This window comes from Leopardus geoffroyi, chromosome B1 (assembly GCF_018350155.1).
Source record: "Leopardus geoffroyi isolate Oge1 chromosome B1, O.geoffroyi_Oge1_pat1.0, whole genome shotgun sequence".
NCBI classification, from domain to species: Eukaryota; Metazoa; Chordata; class Mammalia; order Carnivora; family Felidae; genus Leopardus; species Leopardus geoffroyi.
This window is the reverse complement of record NC_059327.1, coordinates 164,879,803-164,897,660: the sequence shown is the minus strand read 5'-3', so window position 1 is coordinate 164,897,660 and position 17,858 is coordinate 164,879,803. Positions and strand designations below refer to the sequence as shown.

Below are 17,858 nucleotides of genomic sequence, written 5' to 3'. Positions count from 1 at the left end.
TGCAAACCTGACGTCTTTATTTGAATATCTCACGGGTGTCTCAAACATAACATAACTAAAACAGAACTCTAGATACTCCCCTAAAACTTACTCTTTACCTAGTCTTTACCACCTAAAATAGTAATAGAGCAAGATAGTTGTTACTATCTAAGAAAATGGCTTCACCATCTCCCCAGATGCTCAGTCAAAAATCTAAGAGTTATCTTTGATTCATTCCTCTGTCTCATACGTCAAAATTAATCCAGAACCATGTTCTTTGGACTGTACCTCCAAAATATCCTAAATCTGAATATTCAAGTCTTTACCCTTCTCTCATTGGCGCAATCTATTGTACTAATGGCCCCTATTTTTCATACCTCTCTGTACCTTTTCATGCCCCTCTGTATCCCTGCCCTTTGGCAATGTCCTCCCAGACTAACTGTGGGTGTACCCGTGGAAGTTGCCCTGACCAGTGGGACAGTAACAAACTTGGCACAATCTAAAGCATAAAAATCTGCTTGCTTGTTTCTACTCCCTTCCGTTTCTTTGCAACCACTATGAGATTATGACAGGGCCAGCCTGAGAATAAGCCCAGGCGAGCCAACTAGAGGGACATAATATGAACACAGGGGAGAGCAGAGTTGTTCCAGCCATCTCTGCTGAGGCCATCCCAGACCATCGACAGTCAGCTGGCCCTTCCAAACACATCAGAGAACCAAGGTCACACTGCAGAGTTGCCTAGGTGACTCAGCTGATCACAGATCGGCTGAGCCTGACCCACATCAGAACTACCCAGCTATCCAAATCACCTCATGAGCAAAAATAAAACCGTATTCCTGTATGCCACTGAGTGTATGGGATGTTTGTTACATGGCGTTACTGTGGCAATAACCGATACAGCCACCACCACCCCTTGTCAAGGGTGCTGCAATATCCTCCTACTTCCTTCCATATCTTCTTATAATCCTTTCTCCATTTACCAATCCACACGAACTTTTAAAAAATAATAAAAAATTAAATTAAAAAATAAAGACGTAAATCAGTTCATGTCCTCAGTCCTACTTAAAACGCTCCAATGGCTTCCCCACCCTTAAACGAAAAACCCATCTCTTTAACCTAGCTTACCACCTACTTGTCCAACTGCACTGGTACCACTTCCCCCTGACCCACTATTATTCAACCACACGAGCTTTGTTCCTGTTCCTCAAACACAGCAAAATCATGGTGTGGTGGGGTCTTTGCACATGATGTTCCCTCTACCTAGAAAATCATTCCACCTGTTCTCTGTTACTCTCTCCCTAGTCAACGACGTCTTATAACTCCAATTTCAGCCTGTATGTCACTTTTTGCAGAAAGGCCTTCCCTTGACCACTCAATCTAAAGTAGATAACCAGTCACTCTCAGGTCTCTATTTTAATGATTTCAATGATTCTTACCATGTCGACTGTGCTCAAATGAACGACTGAGTGAAAAAATAAATAAAACACCACCACATGACATTCTTTTCTTGATTTTTTAAAATTGTGTGCTCTCCCCACTGATTATAAGTTCCATACAAGCAGGAACCTAGTCTGTGTATTCACTACTGGACTCTCAGCATCTAAGACAATTCCTTCACATAGTAGGTACTCATTAAATATGTGATGAATGCTATCTGACTTACAGAAAAAAATGAATGATCAGATCCTTTCTGAGATCATGTTTTTACACAGGAGAAGATAGGGCACTGGGTGGCTCAGTCGGTTAAGCATCTGACTTTGGCTCAGGTCATGATCTCACAGTTTGTGGGTTCAAACCCCACATCTGAGTCTGCTTCAGATTCTGTGTCTCTCTCTTTCTCTGTCAAGTCTCTCTCTCAAAAATAAATAAAACATTTTAAAAAATTAAAAAAAAAAAAAAGAAACAGATCCATAAATACAGAGAACAAACTAGTGGTTGTCAGATAGGACAGGGTGGGAAAATGGGCAAAATGGGTGAAGGGGAGTGGGAGGTACAGGCTTCCAGGTATGGAACGAATCAGTCACGGGGATGAAAGGTACAGCACAGGGGACATAGTCAATGGTAACAGTGTCATATGGTGACAGATGATAGCTATACCTGTAGTGAGCAGAGCATAACATGTAGAGTTGTCAAATCACTGCATTGTACCCCTGAAACTAATGTAACACTGTGTGTCGCCTACACTTTAGTTAAATAAAACATAAAAATACATGTATTTAAACCAAAAACAAAACAGAACGTACTATCTTAAGACGTGCTTACCACAGGCTTGTTGAATGAATGAATGAATGAATGAACGAACGAATATATTTGGGAAAGACTGTATTACACAATATCAAACTGGTTTCTTATGTGCGTTCTTCAGAGCCCTTTCTACACGAACAGGCTCTGTGAATCATACAGAACGCTGGCCTTCCCAGCCTTATTTGATCATAGACCTCACTCTATGTCCCTTAAACCTTAACATCTCCCAGAGTTGGAGGAGTCTATAAAACAGGTTGCGAAACATGTTAAGCTTAGATAATTTCAGTCATTTTCACCATCATAAAAGAGACAAGTTCTCTTACTCTCTACACATTAGTGTAATGAAAGGCCAACTAATTTGATTCATATCTGGTCTGAGCTGTTTCCCTCCACCTTCAAATCTCGCACCACCAGGCAGGGCCTCCGCTGTCCTGTCATGCAGCACACGTCTTGCGTGGTTTCTCTGCCCTGCTCCCTGTCTCCTCATAACCAGTCTGCTCTGCAAATCCTTCCAGTTTTTCTTCTACTATCTCTTCTCTCTACATCCCTAGTCTTCTCATGAACTTTCTTCAACTGCTTTAATTACTCCTCTTCCCTTTCCCCAACCAGCCCAACATCTCAGCCTGGTAATTCATAGTATCATACCACTCCTGCAACTTTTCAAAATACTTCTTCTTCCTTTTATAATCAAGGCTGTTCCTTCTCTTACACTCTCTACACTGGACTCTCTTTAAAGCCATTCCCTAATCTCAAGTAAATATAATCATGTAAGATCCAATCTGGGTTCCCCCTTCCCTTCCTACCATTTATTTCCAAGTGCTTAAGAAAGTAAATACACCTTTTCATATCTCCACGCCTTGGCTTGAGTCGTTCTCTCTGCCTAAAAGAGCACCTGTTGAAATGCTATTAACTTTTTTAAGGTCCCGATCACAGGTCATATCTTTCATGAAGCCTCCCTTATTTTCTACTCCTGCCACAATTAGCTACTCCCTTTAACCAGCCCAAGTCAATTGGATAACTCATCGCAGATGTAGCAAGTTAGTTGTGTATACGAATGCAGACGTGGCAAGTCTGGAGAGAAGACGGTGAACCAGCTGAATCTATCAGGGGGAATGACCAAGAGGTTGGTGGCAAAAGGAGAGGACAGCAGGGTATTTGCATGGAGGGCTTTACCTCCAGAGGAGGAAACAGCAAAGGGAAGCCAGAAGGCTACAGCCAAGAGAGCTACAGAGAAGGGAATGTTCTCATCATGTGAGGAGGCTGGGGTGTGGGAGTGTTGATTCACAATGGAACAATGCCCTCAGAGGACCGCCGGAAAGATTGGGAAGGAAGCCAGCAGAAGAATGGAAGTTCAGAATCATAGGGGAGTTGAGAGTATTTAGGAGAGAGCTGATCAGAAAGGCTAGGAGCCAAGAAACTGGGGATAACAGGCAAAGCCTAAGCCTAAGCTGGCTGAGATCCCAGATAGTGTCAGAGGCCAGATGAGTTAAGCATTCAACAATCTTTGATCAGCATTCAAAAGTAGGTTGATGAGTAATTTTGTAATGTCTACGAAGAACAGATTTCTCCAATTCTGTACTCATAGCATAATACTTATCCCTGTGTGTGGGCTCTGCCATGGGGGAAGAGATGGGGCGAGTGGTGAGGAGGGGTTGGGTGTGGCATCTCCCTTCCTAAGGGCAGGGCTCAGAGACCTAAAAGAGAACAAGCAAGCTGAATATGTACAGAGTCTCCAGGGAGCAAAGGTTTCCAGGCAAGATGCAGGTAACAGTAGGCACCAAGGCCCAAGAAGTAGGGGACTCATCCAAAGGGTAGATACAGAATGGTAATGAGGAATCCAAAACAAAAATATTCACTTTCTGGAAAGTCTGGATATCAGGCAGGGCTCTTTCAACTGCAAATAACTTGATTTAAGCTGACAACAACAACGAAAGGAATGGACTGGCTCATAAAACCAAACAGTCTTGGGCTGCTTCAGGCACATCTGAATCCTGGGGTTTAAATGGGGCTGTCTGCGCTCCCACCACCGCTCAGTGCTATGTCTCAGCATGCTGGCCTCGTTCATTCTCTCCTACTTCAAACAGCTTCCTCCATATAGCAGGAAAAGATGGTCATCAGGAGTTCCGGGTTACATTACACTAGCAGAGGAAAAAACAAAACAAAACAGAACAAAAAAAAAAACAAGTCCCAGGGGACAAGAATGCCTCCTTTCCTAACTGGAGCAGAAAAGGAGCCTGTCAGGGCAAACTGCGTTAAGCTCTGAACCAATCACTTGGTCAGGTGGAGACACTTCTCAGATTGGCCAAAGCTAAGTCACATGACCGTCCCTGGGGTTAGTGTCCATCCCACCCAAACCACACGAGCCTCCTTCCCCAAAGGAAGGAAATTTGGGCAAATAAGTAGTAAGTCCACTATAATGTAGCCACTTGTCAGGCCCCAGGTACCAAGAGAAGCCCTATGCTTACAGCATAGAAGGGCTTTGAAGTCAGACAGAACTGGTTTTATTTTTTTTCTTAATTTTTTTTTTTTAACGTTTATTTATTTTTGAGACAGAGAGAGACAGAGCATGAACAGGGGAGGGTCAGAGAGAGGGAGACACAGAATCTGAAACAGGCTCCGGGCTCTGAGCTGTCAGCACAGGGGCCCGACGCGGGGCTCGAACTCACGGACCGCGAGATTGTGACCTGAGCCGAAGTCGGCGCTCAACCGACTGAGCCACCCAGGCGCCCCCAGAACTGGTTTTAAATTTCAGCTTGGACACTTACTAGCTGTGTGACCTCAGGCAAATTACTTAACTTCTCAGTGCCTCAGTTCCTCCTTATAAAATGGAGATAATGATAGTACCCACCTCCTAGAGATGTGTGGAAAGGGTAAATGAAATAAGGCACATAAACGGCTAGACACAAAGCTTGACACAAAGTGATCAATAAATGGTAGCTTATTAGTAATAATAACAATGATGACAATTATTATTACTTAGAACATGACCACATGAATGGTGAGCTGTGACTCGGTGAAAGAGAGAGCCATGTCAGCACTTGGATAAAGCAGCCCTGGGTCAAGGTTCATTAAGGGCAACTCAGGACACAACACAGGGGCCTAAGTGAACACTGAGTAAACAGTTTAAATCAATAAATGTCTTGGGCACCTGCTGCATGCAGCGAGGCACGGCAGATACAATCATGAATGAGGCACATATAGCTCCAAGGTAAACTACCGTGAAGAGTGACGATAGCTTTGTGGCATTATTTGGGGGCTGGAGAGGTTGACTGAAGCCGCTTCATTACTTTCAGCAACAGGGTGTGGGCACTGGGAAGGCGCTGAGCATACAAGAGAACAACGCCTGGGCCCAGCTGTTAGAATGCTAAGAAGGAACAGAACTATAATCACCACCCCAAAAATGCCTTTGCATGAAAAGAAAAAGTGTCTCTGCCTTTAAAAACTTTACTTCCACCCAGGGGCACCTGGGTGGTTCAGTCAGCTAAGCATCCGACTTCGGCTCAGGTCATGATCTCGCAGGTTCAGGAGTTCGAGCCCCACGTCAGGCTCTGTGCTGACAGCTCGGAGCCCGGAGCCTGCTTTGGATTCTGTATCTTCTTCTCTCTCTGCCCCTAACCCACTTGCATTCTGTCTCCGTCTCTCTCAAAAATAAATAAATATTTTTTTTAAAAATTAAAAAAAAAAAAAGATACTGTATTGCATTGCAGCGTCCTGCACGTTATTGCTCTTAATCAAGCTCCTGAGTTATTTCTGGTACCTTATTAAAAATTAACAATCATTATGTGATTACATGGTGAAATTATAATGTTTCTTATAGATTGGGCCACATAAAATATACTATTAAAATAAATTTCACCTAGTGTGTTTCGCTTGTTTAATGTAGCCAACAGGAACTTTCAAATTATCTGGCTCACAGAATATTTCCATCCAACGGCGCTGCTACAAAGACATCTTAGGATATTCAGGATTCAGGGGCTTGGAGTGATACCCAGAAGAACTGGTTGCTTTCATTTCGTCTGAAGCAGGCCTTCATGGTTTCTTCTAGGTTGTCCATTTCTCTTTACCAGGACAGAAAGTAACAAGAGGAGAGGAGCGTAGCTCAGCGCGTATACTCAGTAGAGCTATAAAAGTACCCTCTGGAGTCAGACTGCATTGTTCTCATGTCTGGTTCCACCGCTAAAACCACATCTCCCTGAACCTCTGAGCTCCAGGCTCTTCATCTGAAGAATGTTGGGAATGACCTTGCCCACTCATCGGGTTGTAGGCTGGGTTAAATGAGCTAAGACATGTAAAGAGCTCCACATGGAGCCTGGCACATCATCTGTGATCAAAAACATTAACTATTGGGGGCAGGTGGGGTATTATTTGGGAATAAAGAAGGTGCAAATGAATGGCCTCCCTGTATCACCGAGCTATAAGAGGGCATACCCTTGTCCATACATCTCCTCAGCTTTTATCTTTCTCGACCGAAGAAATCAATGGGGATATTTTACTCAATAGTCCGTGCCACCGATAGATACATTTGCTTTTCTCTAGGTCTTATGTCTTTAAGGTATGCTGATGAAACTATCTTAGATGCTGAAACATGAAAATGGGTAAAATGACATTTCTGAATTATCTGTAACAACACCTAAGATTTAGTTAGCTTTTCTGTTCCAAGTTGTACACTTAGTGAATCTCTTCAGTTAAGAGTTTACAGGGGCACCTGGCTGGCTCTGTCGGAACAGCATGCAACTCCTGATCTCAGGGGTCCTGAGTTCTGAATCTTTCTTGAGTAAAAAAACTGGAATGTCCATCTGCATATACACATGGACTCATTTTACCTAAATGCACTCATCACACTCATCACCACTGCATAGACCCGAGACCAGCAGTTCGGCCTTGTAATGTCCCAATATGTTCATGTTGACTGTAAATTTGGAGTTTACACTGTGTACTCCCTCTTCTACATCATTTATTTTTTAAAAAAAATAATAGACTAGTTTACTCACATTTGCGTTCTAGGAAATGTTCATCTACGCCAAGCCTTTATTCTGTCTTTACCGACCCCACCTGTTTTGGGGACAAAGCATTTCTCCCAAACTCCCCCTGAGTCAATTTATTTAACAGACTGTGTGTGGAGACTTTTCCACATTACTTTGAAAATCACAGTTTATCCCTAGCTTCCATAATTATTTCATGCTCTTCAAGAACTCCACTGAATGTCAAACACAATTCCCCCTTACAAAGGAGTAGCCTATGCCTACCCCCACAAAGGTTGTATTTGCTTAAAAATTGTAATACCCACTTTCCAACACATACATGCTCATGTAGAATTTATTTTAGACTCCACTAGTTCCACAAAATCCAAGAAAAATTCTGTAGAAGGTACATTAAATTTACCCTCCGATTCTCAGCAAGCTATTATTCTCTACGAGGCTCACTTTTCTCATCTTTAAAACAGGCATAATATAGATGCCCTTTGCTACACAGAGCAAGCCATGTCATCATACATGAATGTGTATAAAACACTCTGAAAAGCTCAAAGTCCTTTATAAGCATTGGGCCATGAATCTTTCTGAAGTAGACTGTTAATTATGTGTCATTATGCTTTGCTTAATAGGTGGAAAACCTGAGGCCTGGGAACATAACGCCAGTTAATAGCTGACTTACAATTCTAGCCCAGGCTTTAGACATTAGACAGGAAGATGTCAAGGGAAAAATCTGAATAGGATTGTCCTCTACCCCGAGTTCTTTACCCAGAAAAGATATTAATGCAAAATTCCCTAATGTTGCTCATTGCCCTGCCCCTCCTACTTCCTCTTGCAGTCCAAGAATGGGGAAATGGGTGGGAGGGTTGGAGCTCCTTATAGGTGTGTAATGCCTTCCCCTGCTTACAGAAAGGTTCATGAACCCTAGACCAGGTACTGAGGACAAATGTTGTTTCACAGATACCATAACAACCTCTCCACCTTTTGTTACTGATCCCTAGACACTGTTCCTACCACATCCAACAAGATCAAAGGAGGCCATAGACATTACCACCCAGAACACAGCCTCTGCAAATGGACCCGTTGGGTTACTCTGGCTTTGTTATCTGACCTACAACCTAGTACATAACATGGCCTCAATAACTCCAGCTAAACCTTGTGTCTTCACACAAAGTAGATGCTGTTGATCTAAAACTTCAAAATACAGGATAATGGAAACATTAGATAACTTGATACAGCTAGTGAACTTTTTCACATTATTATTTTGTGTCCTTCTGACAATGATTAACAGAAGCTAGAAATCCTCAATCCCAGAGTGAAATTTCAAGAAATACTCGCCAAGAAAATAATCCCCAAAAGGGGATAGTATAGCAACACTACTTAGAAAAAAAAGAAAACAACCCCAATTGTACAATTGGGAAGTGCTTCAAAATACCATTGTATATTCATAGGACAGACTATCACCTACTTATTAAAAATGATAATTATTCCTACAAAAATACCTATATGAAATAATGTTACCCAAAGAACTTTATGCCTGAACTAATTATAACCTCATAAATAATTGTATGTATGTGTCTGTATGTATATACATGTGTGTGTATATACATGTATGTACGTGTATGTATATATGTATATACATACACACACATATATAAAAATTACAGAATTTAGAGTTACATAAACAGTTGCACACAATGCTCCTTAAGTTAATTATTTCCTAGAAAGTTGCTGAAGATCTTTAAAAAGTCAAATGATGATAGAGATGACAAAGGGGTGTTCACCAAGATTCTGTCTGGAATGGTTTGGGGTCATTCTTAATTTCTTTATAAGCTTCAGCATTGTTTATGTTTTTTAACAATGAATATATGAAACTCTATTTAAAAAAAAAATGTTTAATGATGGCAGGGAGAATCCAAAGAGCATACTGGGAGTTGAAGAATCCCTGTGGCATCCAGAGATTTATCCTTAGTCTACGTGAGGCAGGAGGACACATTACCAGCTGAGCTCAAAAAGCTCTTTCAGCTACAACCCCAGACCCTATGAATAAGAATTCTTTAATGCAAGACTCCTATAACTGATCTAAATATGTGACAAATAAGTTGACAATCTTTAAAAAAATTAAAAAGCATTCATACTTAAATTTATATGCCTAACAACATTCATAACTCAGTTAAATTGTATTTCTGTTTATCTGCATGGTTAAAGGATCAGGCGTTTTATTCAGTCAAGGCAGGAAAATAAAAAGAAAGCCAACTGCCTTCTTTAGACCCAAAATAACCCCAATGGTCAAAACTAACTTTACTGCACACTTAAATTATATCTGCAGAAAAATAAACGTTTAAATCACTCCTTTGTAGGGAAAAGAAAAGCCACAATTTCATTTTGGGGGCAGTCATGTGAAGATTCCACATGTTGTGGTTGAAACATAATATTGGGGGATACATGAGGACATAGAGTTTCCAAGGAAATAGTAACAGGAAGACATTGTTGGAACTCTATTCAGGATAAAGAGAAGAAGATAAAATCTTTTCCTATGCAATCAGGCTAGGGTTTCACAAAAATTAAAGATAAAGGGAGTAGGATATTTGACAGTTCATTAGAAGTATCTCATACAGTAGAAGACAATTTAAAGTCTGTCACTTTGATAATCTATAGCTAATCATTTCAAAAGCTTTTAACCTTCAAGGGGCACCTGGGTGGTTCGGTTAGTTAAGCATCTGACTCTTGATTTTGGCTCAGATCATAGTCTCATGGTTTGTGAGTTCGAGCTCCATGTCAGGTTCTGTACTGACAAGTGTGGAGCCTTCTTGGGATTCTCTCTCTCTCTTTCTCTCTCTCTGTCCCTCCCTTGCTCTCCCCCTCAAAACAAATAAATAAACTTAAAAAAAAAAAAAAAGCTTTAACTTTCAAAAACAAATGCCATGTAGTTACGTGTCTCTCAAAATTAAATAAACATTTAAATTTTTAAAAAATGTTTCCAATGAGAAATATTTCTAAATAATACAAAAAACAATACACTTGGGGAAACTTAAATGGAATGCTCTATGTTTCAGTCTAGACAGACAGAGTGAAGTGAGAGTCTAATCAAGAATTTAATGGGGCGTCTGAGTGGCTCAGTCGGTTAAGTGTCTGACTTCAGCCCAGGTCATGATCTCACAGTTCATGGGTTCCAGCCCCACACTGGGCTCTATGCTGACAGCTAAGAGCTTGGATTCTGCTTTGGATTCTGTGTCTCCCTCTCTGCCCCTCCCCTACTCATGCTCTGTCTCTCAAAAATAAATAAATATTAAAAAAAATGTTTTTTAAGTTAATGAATTTAGGCTATTGGGTCCAACTTGAATAATTATGACCAAACATCTTTTTTTCTCCCCTAACTGCCACGTGTCCACAATTATCTGGAAAAAAATTCATTTGGTACATTCATCAAGTATTTGTTAGGCATTGTACTCTTCCCTAGGAGAGTTTACAAACTAGCTAAGAAGACGAAAAGAAGTTCAGAGAAGCACTTAACACATTAGAGAAAAACTCTACTGCGCGGGAAGAGAGGTTACAATGGCTTCCAAGGTTCTACTTAGAAAAGGGAAGGATGGGGCGCCTGGGTGGCGCAGTCGGTTAAGCGTCCGACTTCAGCCAGGTCACGATCTCACGGTCCGTGAGTTCGAGCCCCGCGTCGGGCTCTGGGCTGATGGCTCAGAGCCTGGAGCCTGTTTCCGATTCTGTGTCTCCCTCTCTCTCTGCCCCTCCCCCGTTCATGCTCTGTCTCTCTCTGTCCCAAAAATAAATAAACGTTGAAAAAAAAAAATTAAAAAAAAAAAGAAAAGGGAAGGATGGCTGTGGAAGCACAGATGGAAGAATGAGCACTGTAGCTATTCCCACTGGCCAAGTTTTCATTCACAATGGTACCTGGTGGGCTCCAGGTGAATGGTGTTTTCTAACCATCTTATCCTTTACTGTCATCCCCCAGAGAGCAAATCACTCCTGTACCCACTCCAATTAGCAATTGCAAGCACTGGTGTTTTCTGTATTCCCAGTGCAGAGACGCCATCTTGGGAGTACAGAGCTTTGCTTTTTCTGCACAGATAAGATGATCTGGGAACGATGCTCTTCCTCCTTTAGTGGAAGTTGACTCGTCATCGTTCCTCTGTGTTAAGCATAAAGTCATGCTGATGCTGTCAAGCTACTGGGACAGAAGGCTGCACACTGAATTAAAGCCTAAGGAATGACTCAGTTGGTAAAAGGGGGTTAGGGAAGTTGTGACCATCCATGAGGCACTGGACAGATCAGTCATCTCTGATCAGCCCTGCCAGAAACAGGAACTGGGGGCACATTCCAAGAAAGACATGAGCTTTGAAAGAGGAAGTGAGGATGCTTCTGCTAGTAAGGCAACTGTGTGATAAACTGGCCTCCAGAAGGAAATGATGATAACTTCCATCGAGGCCACATGGCCACTAATGACACCAGGCCTGCCTTTCAGATTAAAACATCTGAAGAGGAGTTTCACTGAAAGGTAATCAGAGGCCAAGGGGATAGAATGAGTTCTCAACAAAGTGAATTGGAGAAATGGAAACAAGGGCTTTATGACCAGTACACTATATATCACCCAAGCTAGGTCTAGAGGGAGATTTTGCCTCCCGTGACAACTGTGATTAGTTGGTGGTGGATGCTTAGAGTGGCAGAAGAAGAAATCTGAGGTCTAAACGAGGTTCAGTGAAAGAATATAACTGGACTGGTCAAGGAACGTTTACTGTTGGTAAAGGCAGGAAAACAGCAGCATAACGTCATGGCTGAACCACACTGGTCTCTCAGTGGAGGTTGGTGAAGGCACCAATGGCAGATTGAACAAGACCTTCCACCTTCTCTCCCTCCTGAAAACTCAATAAAATGACCAAAAAAAAAAAAAAAAGATTTTTTTTTCTTTAATGCATAAACCCACAAAGATGGAGGGAACAGAAGAGAAAATAATAAAACATTTTGGTGGGGTGAAGGGAAGTCAAGAAACAACCCGAATGTACGACAGAATCTTCAAAATGCTACATGATGCAAGGCAGTTAGACCCTCTGCGGGGAGAGAGGTGGGCTAAAATAAAGACAACTGAACTTTAAAAAGCAGTTGGATGTCCCATATCCCTTCAGCCTTTCTGAGCAGTTAGGTGATCTCCGCCTGCCTACCCTTGCAAAAACACCTGGAGTGTCTTCCCCACCTCCTCTCCCAGAGACGGTAAAAGAGAGGGTCTCTGGAATGGGGTGCATCAGGCATGGCTCAGATGTTCTGGAAACACCAAGGAGGGGTTATATGAACATGTGGATGCTGAGACTTCCAGCCTTCTTCTCCACCTAGTTCCCAGATCACTGGCAGCCAAGCTCTCCATCACTGTCCAGGAAAAGAGTAGAAGAGCCTTTTCTGAGGACTCTCAGTGGCCCAAGAGGTAATGACATCAGTTTCGCCAAATAAAACCCCAGCCAGATCACCTGACAGTGAAATTCCCAGTCAACAAGCCCACACACAACTTCAGCTCCTAATCCCCCACTCAAATGTGAGCAGACAACACTCAGGGTATGAGGAACATGAGGAAAGTCTCTAACAGGAAAGACAGAGACTTAAATCAACAGACAAAGGCAACATGGGGAAACTGAGTCTGTGAAGGAAGGAAAAAACTTTCAAAAAAATTAAATTCCGCAGAGAGATAAGACAGATAAGACACTGAAACCATAAAATAAAAGCAAGAAATAGATATGGAAGGGGCCAAAGGCAGGCCACCTCCAAATATGCCACTTTGGCATGTTGATTATTTTAAATAAAAGTTACTTAGGAGACAGCCTATGCAGCAAGAACACCAGACCCTCCTCTGTCCCTTGAAAGTGGGAAATAAATCTCCCAAGTGAAAGGTACTCTCCCTGCATCAGGAGGTAAAAAGACTACCTTAATTCCAGAGATGGGAAATTTAGAGCCCAGAAGGTTCTATAAACAACTCTGGTTACTTTTTACTCATTTACTACCACAGCCCAAATTCTGTTTAGAATTCTTTACTAATTGGAGTTCCCAAATTTTCTTTGTCCTGTCAATTCCTCAAAGATTTATTGTCTCTATGTCTAAAAAATATAAAAAACCTGCCTGCTTGCCTGCCTGCCTCATCATTTCTTCAGGTCTCAATTTCATAATTGGACCTCTGTGCATACGGAATAAAACTGTTTTTTTTTCTCTTGTTAATCTGTCTGATTTAAATTTAATTCTTAGTCCAACTAGAAGATCTTGAGGGTAGAGAAGAATTTTTCCTTCCTTTCAATGTACCACACACACACACACCCTCAGAAAACAAAGAGCTTTTAATTTAAAATATTAAAAATATGGGGGCGCCAGGGTGGCGCAGTCGGTTAAGCGTCCGACTTCAGCCAGGTCACGATCTCACGGTCCGTGAGTTCGAGCCCCGCGTCAGGCTCTGGGCTGATGGCTCGGAGCCTGGAGCCTGTTTCCGATTCTGTGTCTCCCTCTCTCTCTGCCCCTCCCCCGTTCATGCTCAGTCTCTCTCTGTCCCAAAAATAAATAAACGTTGGAAAAAAAAAATTTAAAATATTAAAAATATGATTATACTTATTAAAAACTCAGTGGAAGGATGAGATGATAAAATTGAAAAAAAAAAAAATCACCCCAAAAGCAGAACCAAGAAATTAAAAGACACATATTAGGAAAGAAAATTAGAGGCCTAGTCCAAAATATCTAATACATAAACAATAAGAGTTTTTGAAAGACACATCACAGAAAATGGAGAGGAGGAAATTATCAATGAGTTAATTCAAGAAAACTTCCCAAATTGAAGGGTATAAGTTTCAGGATTCAAAGAGCCCAGCACAATGGATGAAAGCAGACCCACGCTAAGGAGGAGCATCATGAAATTTCAGGATTATGGAGGCCAAGAGAAAATTCTATGAACTTCCATGAAGGACTCAGTAGGTTTGTAAACTGTACAGCAAATTACAGCAAAAATTAAGGAATCAGAACAGTTCCGAATTTCTCAATAGCAACACCACAACCTAGAAGGCAATGAAACAATGCTTTCAAATTTTCCATCCTAAAATTCTAAACTATCAATTGTCAGTAGAAAACAGCTATTTAGAGGCATTCACCATCAAGGAAAAAATACATATCCATCCATCTTTTCCAAGAAGCTCCTTGAGAATGTGCTCTATCAAAACAAAGGACTCTACCGAGACAGAGAGGACATGCACTACAGGTTAAGAGGAGAGAAATGATGGGGATCCCCAGGATGATGACGAAAGGAAGTCCTCAGGGTGACAACTGTGTCCCATGTGTAGAGGTGAACTGGTCCGTATTAGGGCAAGCCAGGAGACTCAGGGACAACTTCAGGAAAATGAAATTGGCAGAATACCTGATGCATCTGAGGCAAATTTCAGAAATCTGGCCAAGAGATTTCTTGGCCAGAGAATTAACGATGAAGATGTAAGAAACTAAGTAAATGAACAAACAAAGCAATGATGAACTCCAAAGAAAACAAAAAGCTGTGCTCTGCTTAGCTATGTATATTGATCTAACCAAAATTACTGTTTAACCACTGCAAGGATGGAAAATTAAGGAAGCTGTGGTTGGGTGGGGGTGGGGGGTAAGAGGAAAAAAGGGAGCCACGTCATCCTCTTCCATAGTGGGAAGTCAACAGATAAAGCCTCAAACTGCAAAACTCAAGAAGTAGCAACTATAAGCAACAAATACCAAAATAACCAGCTCAAAGAATTACATGTGGTTGTTTCTAGAAAGAGAGAAATCTAATTTAGATTAAAAGTTTAAAACTGGGGTGCCTGGGTGGCTCAGTCCGGTTAAGCATCCAACTCTTGATTTCAGCTCAGCTCATGATCTCACTTCGTGGTTTGAGTCTGCATCAGGCTCTGCACTGACAGCATAGCACCTGCTTGGGATTCTCTCTGCCCCTCCCCCACTCATGCTTGCTCGATCTCTCTGTCTCTCTCTCTCAAAACTAATAAACATTTTTAAAAAGCTTAAATGTATATACATATATATACATATACATACATATGTACACATGTATACATACATGTATACATATATATACGTATATGTGTGTGTACATATGTATGTATATGTATATGTGTATATGTGTATGTATATATGTATATGTATGTATATGTATATATACATATATACATACACATATGTATATATTCCATATATATTCCATATATATACATGGAATTTGGCAAAATGCCATCCTTGTTTTTCCCAAACAATAGAAAATGTAATTTTCTACATCTAGGCCACAATAGCTGTGGTCATCTGAGCTCTGAGCAACCAAATGCGGTGGGAAAGGTAATAGTTATAATCGAACCAAGGAAGGAGTGGTTGATCTAGGGCAGAGACAAAAAGGCAAGTCCAGGTGGAGGTAACTAATAAGCCCCCCTCTTCTGGGATTCTTTTCAACAAAGCTATTCTCATGGCATAATCACAGAGTACAGGATAATCTTACAATTGCCAACAACCATGAGCTAATTTCACTAACAGACTCCAATGTGCCCTTTACTACAGTAATCTGGCCAAGGCAACTGGCCCCTAAAATGATTGATCTGCGTTCAGTCTCACTCCTTTTCACCTCTGTAGACTAAATAACAAGAGAGCATAAGGACTCTAAAATAAGTGACCTTGTCCTCAACAGATATTTACTAAACATCCTCGGGGGACCCTGCGCTAGGCTGAGGGTCAACACCCCTGTGCAAACTATGTGGACCTAGTCTCTCTGCCCTGAACAATAAGGCAATTCTCCCTAAGGGTAGGAATCCAGGGAGGGGTGGAGTGGGGTGGAAGCATAAAACCGGAAGAGCCAGGCAGGGAGAGGAGGCACCAACCCAGCCAACCTGGAGGAACCTGTAAGCAGAGGTGTGCTTAGAGACCCAAGGTTCAGTTCCTAGCACTCTGGATATGCAGAGCAAGGCAGGGAGACCAACAATTCTTCCCCAAGCATAACCCTTCCAACCACCCTGTCAAGGGTCAACTTTACAGAGCAAAGGTTACCATTCTCTGAGCTTGACCATGATTTGATAAAACATAGCTCCTGCCCTTGAGTAACCATCCCCTGAAATAACATGATGACTGGCTTAGTACAGAATAAGTAAACAGGTTAAACGTGCTAGAGCATACATGAGTACTCTATATTCGTTTCTATTTGGGGAGTTGTGAAAATTTTAGTTCAAAGACCTATGTGGAGCAAAGGTTTTGCCAACTAGAGCACAGCACTGATTTGCATGTGTTTCCAACACTTGCCCTAGACAGTTCCAAAAAGCAAACATACACACCCTTATGGGAAGAATCAAACTCACTAACATAAATACACTGCAGTAAGCATCATGAGTTGCCAAGAATAGTGATATATCGATCAGATTGAGGCATGGGGAAAGTATAGGTCTTTCCTAAACCCTGAAAATGTAACTGAACTAAAAAATACTTTCCCGTACATGATGAGAAAATTACAACATACTTTCTTTTCTCCCTATAAATCATGATATTCCATCCCCCATGTGATTCTTGCCGACTAAGGAACTACCAGGGTTACAAACCAACCTGTTACATCCTAAACTTAATTGGGAAACCCACTGGTTTGTTGAGGTTGTTTTTTCCTCCTCAGCTCTTTAGGGGAGACTCATCTCAAAGAGATTAAATTCTCAGAATTTCCTAAAAGGAAAATGGGCACTCACTGGAAAAATACAGGGTATATGCTCAAAACGCTCAACTATTTCGGATAACCTTCAAACTCACTTAGCCACCAGCCCATCCTGTTCCCAGTTGACACTGAGGTCAACTCTTCTAATCAAATATTCCAGTTTCCAAAGAATGGCAACAGATGAGAGTGTTTCTGAACCTGGTACACAGAAACACATTATTATTCTTCCTTGAAAAAAAATTTCAGATCAAAAGGAAATTTAGGATCCAAGAAAAGCGCACACTCCCAGGTTAAGATCCTAGTTTTTCCAATACTTGTAGTCACCGAACCCCTGTTTTCAAGATTCAAACAATTTCCCAAATTTAAAAAAATAAATAAATAAATAAAAGTGAATTTGGTGGGGTGAGGCACTCGGACACGTACAACTGTGGAATGTCTCTGTCGATGGTGCCAACTTTCAATGGAGGCTGTGCTGCCACCCAGAGAGGACGAACCAACCTGGCTGCGCAGCTGGGAAGCGAACCCAACGCTGAACTTGCCGCGGGGCGGCCTGAGCCCTGGGACCCGAAAAGAAAGGGGGCGGGGGCTCCTCCGGAGAGGCCAGCGCCTGAACTCGAGAGGCCGGGAGGCGCGGGCCGCCGGGAAGGTGCGACTCCGCGGGAGCGCGCACCTGTCCCTTCTTCCCGGACCCAAGGGGACCGGGTCCCTCACCTGGCGTGGCGGGCCCGCGCTCACCACGCCGCGTTAGGGATAAAATCTTCCTCATCCCAGGAAGGCCAGTCTTTGGGCTCGTGGAAGCCACCTCTCGCCTCGCGCCGGTCCCGACCCTTTCCTGCCCGGATCCCCGCAGTCCCGCGGCCGGCCCGGCCAACACGCGCGCGCGGCGTCCTTACCTGGCTGGAGCCCGCGGGGTGCGCGGAGCCGCCGACAGTGTGAAGTCCCGCTGGCGCCGCGGAGTTCGGAGCCCGGAGCCCGCAGGCCCC

At 42.4% G+C, this 17,858-nt stretch overlaps 1 protein-coding gene across 1 annotated transcript in view; it reads right to left on the bottom strand.

Annotated features, from left to right (window-relative positions):
• TEC (tec protein tyrosine kinase) overlaps positions 1 to 17,857 on the bottom strand; it is a 125,003-nt gene extending 107,146 nt beyond the window's left edge. The window contains exon 1 of the mRNA XM_045474142.1: positions 17,769 to 17,857. The gene's annotated coding sequence lies outside the window, so the exon portion shown is untranslated. The remainder of the gene's footprint in view (positions 1 to 17,768) is intronic.
• Position 17,858: the final 1 nt, after the last annotated feature.